We start from the raw sequence: 6,602 nt of genomic DNA on the forward strand, positions 1-6,602 counted from the left end.
ATGTCAGCTTTTATGATGGCAAAATCCCTATTTTTTATTTGATGATGAACAAATATTACATTAATGTATTTGTTTTGCAAGGTTCTTGTTGTGAAAGCAAGTGTTGAAACAAATATTACTATACTTGGAGATGGTAATATTTTGCCAATTAAACACACACACACACACACACACATGCTATATATTTGATCTATAATGGAAGGAAGGTTTTTATGATACTTTTGGGGTATCTCCTTCTTCCATTATAATTATTCTGTTGATTCAAGGAGCTGGAATTACGAAGAATGAAGTTCTCAGGCAGAGTAAATTCAATAACCGTTTATTCAGAGGTGCTTATACAAGGGGTTTGCTTTCAGTAGCCATCTTCCCAGCAGTGCATAGTTAGCTTTCTCTCCCATACATGTGAGGTTCAATAACCTATGGAGACAATGCATGTGGTATCACATCAGGACAAAAGTCTGCTGTGAGCTCCAGGCTTCGAAGTCTTGCTTGGCGTCAGCATGAAAAGAATGAGAGGGAAAATGTTGTCTTTTCCTTAAAAAATGGTTGCAGGCGAGATCTCATTTTTATCTCGCATATGGCAATGGTTGCAGGTGAGATTTTGCTGTTTCAGAATGGCACTGGCTTCTTTGTGCCCTGCTACAAATCTTTACTGCAGCTTTGTTATTTTTGTTTCTTTGTCAAAGCTCTTTTGTCACACACCCTGTGACTTCTTCAGCAGCAACTCTTTAATCCCACATGTCTCCTCTTGTCCTGCTTAGTCCATTTTCAATGGAAAAGGAACTAAGCTGGATAAGTAGGATAAAGACTCACTGAAGAGGTCACAGAATGTGTGATGAAAGAGCGGAAAATGGGCTAAGCAGAACAAGAGGACACGCATGGGATAAAGAGTGACTGAAGAGATCACAGGATGTGTGACACAAATTTGACAAAGAAACAAAAACAATAATAAAGCTGAAGTAAAGACGAAACATATAATGCTTATGTTTAATTGGCAAAATATGACCATCTCCAAGTATAACAGTAGATGAACAAATAAATCGTTATTTTAATTTTTTTTAAAAATGTCATGGGTTGCTATTTAATTAGAAGAGAAAGTAATATATAATTTGCTAATAGAAACTAGAATCCAAGGTAACAAATGGTGGTCTGATTAAGTTAAAATCAGTTCATAAATTTTTCAAATTTTACAAAAATTCTCTACATTTGAACTTATTCAAATTTGCTATGCATTTATTGAATCACAATTCTTTCATTTTAAAATCCATTGATTCTTTTAGAGTGGAAGCAGTGGCAGGAAACTTTCAAGATTTCATTTTTTTACACACTGTTGGAAATACACAATAGTTTCATACATTTGTTTCTAATATTACCATGATTATTCTTTAGATTCAAAAGAAAAAGTTGTATTTATTTATTTTATCATTTTTGATGTGTATTTGCAATTTTGTTGTCTCAAATATCTCTTTTTCTGATTTTAAAGTATAAACATTAATACATTTGTCTTCACAGAAAGTCATTTTTGTTTCAATGGAAACACGATATTTGTGTTTTTAGTAATATTTGTGCTTAAAACCTAAATTTTTCTTGCAGCTGATATAATCAACTCCAGTTTCATCAGGTCCCTGATTCCCACAGTTTAGTTTAGAGCCATAATAGGGAGAAGAATAATCATTTTTTACAAGCCAAAAATTATTTGCAGTCTGCATCCTTCCTAAGTATATGCAAATGTTTATACCAAAGTGACATTGTGGTATCATGACCTATTAGAGCTTTAGGAATATATTTATTAGTGCCACTACACAATTGTGTGTGTGATCTCATGGTATCAATTTCCAGAGTATGATTTAAGATAAACCCAGTCTTAAATCCTATGTTTTCTGAAGGTTACATTCACTTGTTTCAGTGTTCTAACATCAATATTTATAATAGAGGGTGGCCCAAAACTTGTGCTACCTATTAATATAGATTGAATGATAGCATGACTTTTGGGCTGCTGTGTATCAGTAATATATGCAAGGCATCAACAGTGTTTTGTATGAAATCTACATATGACAACATTTTCTGTGTTAGAAAATGTCAAAGGTGGATTTAAATAAGAAAAAACAAAATTAACAAATTGTTTAGGGGTTCTGAGGATTGTTCTATCACTTTTGAAGAATTGGTTGGTTCACGAACTCTATTTTCCTGCACAGTTCACATACATTTTTACAATAATGTCTAAATTAAGAAAAGTAGGTGTCAAGGAGGTTCACTCAATTTAGGAGGTTGTATAAACATTTTAAGTTTTTAATTCTTCAGTTTTAAGCAAAGCTTTCAACCAGTAGATGCCATTAGACAAAACAACATTTGAGTGTGGTTGTTGCCAGTGTCACCAGACTGGCTCCCGTACAGATAGCATGTAAAAAAAACACCCTTTGAGCGTGGTTGTTGCCAGAACTGCCTGACTGGCCCTCGTGCCGGTGGCATGTAAAAGCACCCACTACACTCTTGGAGTGGTTAGCGTTAGGAAGGACATCCAGCTGTAGAAACTTTGCCAGATCTGATTGGAGCCTGGTGCAGCCTTCTGGCTTGCCAGTCCTCAGTCAAACCGTCCAACCCATGCCAGCATGGAAAGCGGACGTTAAACGACGACGATGATGATGATGAATAGTAAATGCTTTTGCTACAACTCAGCTGAAAGCAAATCCTTATTCACCCTAAGAAGTTTTTGCTTTTAAAGTTGGTGATGCATATTTTTGTTCGATATAATCAATTTCAGTACATAACCACCACTAAAATTAAGTAACAACTAGCATAAGAAAGAAGCAGAGAAAAATAAATTAATTTTACTGATACAAATTCTAATGCAGTTGTGATGCTTCTGCAAATGCTGAAAGGATTTTTTGAGGGAAAGTTTGATATCATTTGCTTTTATAGATCATCAAATATTTAGGTGTCTGCAAAAATTATCTTGATGAGAGATATCCATTTTAGATTACCTAAAACCTACATTTTTGTGGCTTTTTTTTAAATTTATATTTTTACCTCAAAATGTTTGAATCTATAAACAGAGTATTGAAAAGATTTTTGTCATTGAGAATCTTATCAATACAAACAGAAAATATATACAGAATTAAAATGGGAGTTGATTCTTTCCTACCTTTTATTAGAAATCTGTTCAAATAGTACTATATAGAATCAATGTTTATAGTATATGATGTTAGAATTAACCCTGTAACAAAATAATGTTTATATATATATATATATATATATAAATAAACAAATAATAAATGAGTATATGCATATATACGTACATTTATGTACATAGCTACATCTACATGTATATATAGATGCATATCTGGGTACAGGACGTTGCAAAAAAAGTGGACAAAATGATAAACAGAATACAGAAAATACACAGGCCACTTAGAGAGCATTTCCTTTCATCAGCTGCCACCATTCTAAAACTAAATGTTTCGAAGAGTTATATATATATATATATATATATATATATAATGCACATTATTTCTAGATGTATAAGCATCAAAATAAAACTAAATGGAATTTCATTTCATTTTTTCATTTTCATCTAGTTTCAGCTCATGAGCTGTGGCCATGCTGGAGCACCGCCATTTAGTTTCACTTCACAAGATAAAAAATTTTTTTTTCATTTGGCTACTGGATATTTTTTGTATTATATAAATGCAACTATTTGAATTCTCAGTGTTATAAAATCTTCATAAAAAGACACAATTCATGGTTTAGTCCCAAATGTGACTGCAGAAATCTTCACTCTGAGTATGTTCACTGTTTTAATTACTCATTGATGATACTGAACAACTGATTGTGGTAATATTTGTTGAAAGGCATTATTGTATGGTAACTGCAACCTCCACAAAGTTTTTTTTTATCAAAAGTATTGTTGTATCCTTTAGCATTCAGATTACACTGTCAAATGTAATGCTCAATTGTTCATATTGTTTTGAATTAATCATGCTGTATGAGATTTTGATGATGTGATTGTTTTCAGAATGACATTGTAGGGTGGGTGTGAGAGGCCAACACAGCCTTGTGAATGCAGATATTATGAATGAATCCTTCATATGCAATATTCTGTTTTTAACATTCAGTTCTTGTGTACGACTTTAATTAGCTGAACATCCCATCTCCTTTGTATGTATGTATGTGTGATTTTGTTATTTATTACATGCAAATGGCAGGATAGGTGCTGAAAAATGCCTGCATTAAAATTTCAAATCCCATTGAGGCTGATTACGCCATTCTTTTATGCCTTTGTTTTTGAGATGAATTATTACTGTAACAATAGAGGTTCATCACATTATTGTCAATTTTCTATTTCTATCTACACCAAGCTTCACGTGCTATATTCTTCAATCATTTTTAGGTGCCAAACTCTACATATAACCCAAAGTGTGTTTGCTCATAGACTAAAATATGCTTTCAGTAGAGAGGTAAAAGATAAGGTTTATAATCTGATCAACCTATAATACTCCAATTTAAAAAGAAAATGATACTGTCTTATCATTGATATTTTGGTCACATATTTTATACAACTTTGTTATATATGCATTAAAATTAGATCATTAAATCAGTCAAATAGTTGAATTGTATTTAAATGAAATCAATACTAATTTTCTCTTTGTTTCTAATTTTCAATGCTCTTTCTGATGAAACTTTGTCAAAACTTTCTGGCTATAAAGCAAATCAAATAATAATAATAATAATAATAATTTTTGTGTAAGGCCAGCAATTTTGAGGAAAGTAGAAGCCAGTTACATCAACTGCAGTACTTGACTGGTACTTTATTTCATAGACCCCAAAATGATGAAAGGTAAAGTTGACCTTAGCAGGATTTGAACTCATAACTTAAGGAGCAGGAAGAAATCCTGCTAAGTATTTTGTCTAACATGCTAACAAATCTGTTAGCTAACCACCTTAATAATAATAATAATAATAATGAGTTGTGACATGATGAAGTAGCAAAAGTGCTATATTGGAAACTGTGCACAAAGTAGGGCTAGAGAGAAGCAAGATATGGTATGAGCACAAACCAGAGAATGACAGTCAAAGACCTGCAAAATCCTCTTGGACTTCCCAATCCAAACAGATCAGGTGCTACAGTATAACAGACCAGACCTAATGGTCCACATGTGACATATAGTTGATGTTGCATTCCCCTTAGACTCATGAATAGTCAAGAAGGCAGGCAAAAAAAATAGATATATATATATATATACAATCCTCTTAAGTACAAAATAGCAAGGCTATGGAAAATGAAGAAGGTGAAAAAAAGTGCCAGTAATTGTTGGTTCCTTGGGACAGTATCAGAAGGCATCGAGGAATATAAAGGAAATCGGAATAGAGTGCCCAGTAGAACTGTTACAGAAGGTTTGTCTACTTGGCACGGCCAGAACAATCAGGAAACTATTAGATAGTTGAAAAGAACAGATAGCATAGTGCTGTAGGCTGCAGGCAGCAAGCCTGCTATGCATGCAAGACTCCACGAGTTACAACAAAACCTGAGATAAAAAGAATAAATAATAATAATGATAGTACTAAAAAAAGCCTTTTCAGGTATTTGATATCTGTAATCTGACTAAATCATGTCTTGTAATATTCTTTTATTCCTTTGTCTCAGTCATTTGACTGTGGCCACCTTTAGTTGAACAAATCGACCCTAGGACTTATTCTTTGTAAGTCTAATACTTATTCTATCAGTCTTTTTTGCCAAACTGCTAAGTTATGGGGACATAAACACACCAACATCAGTTGTCAAGCAATGATGGACACACACACACATGACAGGCTTCTTTCAGTTTCCATTTACCAAATCCACTCACAAGGCTTTGGTTGGTCCAGGTCTATAGTAGAAGACACTTGCCCAAGGTGCCACGCAGTGAGACTGAGTTCAGAACCATGTGGTTGGTAAGCAAGCTACTTACCACAGAGCCACTCCTGCACTTATGTAAGTAGGTTTCTAAAATGGTCTAGTGACATGTCTACCAATGTTACTGTAGTTTGAAAGAAATTAGTGAAAGTACAATGGAGATAGAACCTATTATGTACATCTAATAGCACTTATCTAATTACCTGTATTAGCATGGCATTTTGTTTGCAAAAAGACAGTCTTCCTAGTACTATATCAAGGTTATGTCCTTCAATGTTTGCTGTCTACTATGTTAATGAGTCATTTCAATCGTGATTTTTAACCTAACTATTTAACAATTAGAAACAATTTCAAACTGATCACATATTGGTCACTATTACTTTTGTTTTATCATTTTACAGTAGTTTCTTGCCTCTTGTACAGTGTGAAATAAAATGCATTTTATTTGGGTAGTAGAAGATGCAAAGAATAAATATGTTTTTGCTACAAAATGATGTCATGTATTTGTTTGCTTTTCAATGTGTTTGTTTGTTTAGTGAACCAAATGAGTTGGTAAAGACTAAATGCTATTAATTTGATTGCATCTAATTGAAGTAAGCTAATATGGTGGACATCATTGGTTTTTTTTGTGCTCATGCCAAGTCATTAAAGTTGTATTGTTATGCAATGTGTGTGTGTGTGTGTGTGTGTGTGTGTGTTTGGGTGTATCTAT

General features: G+C 33.3%; 1 protein-coding gene across 6 annotated transcripts in view; it reads left to right on the forward strand.

The window, feature by feature from the left end:
• LOC106869356 (LIM and SH3 domain protein Lasp) overlaps positions 1 to 6,602 on the forward strand; it is a 153,910-nt gene that overhangs the window by 84,388 nt on the left and 62,920 nt on the right. The window lies entirely within an intron of this gene.

This window comes from Octopus bimaculoides, chromosome 6 (genome assembly GCF_001194135.2).
Source record: "Octopus bimaculoides isolate UCB-OBI-ISO-001 chromosome 6, ASM119413v2, whole genome shotgun sequence".
NCBI classification, from domain to species: domain Eukaryota; kingdom Metazoa; phylum Mollusca; class Cephalopoda; order Octopoda; family Octopodidae; genus Octopus; species Octopus bimaculoides.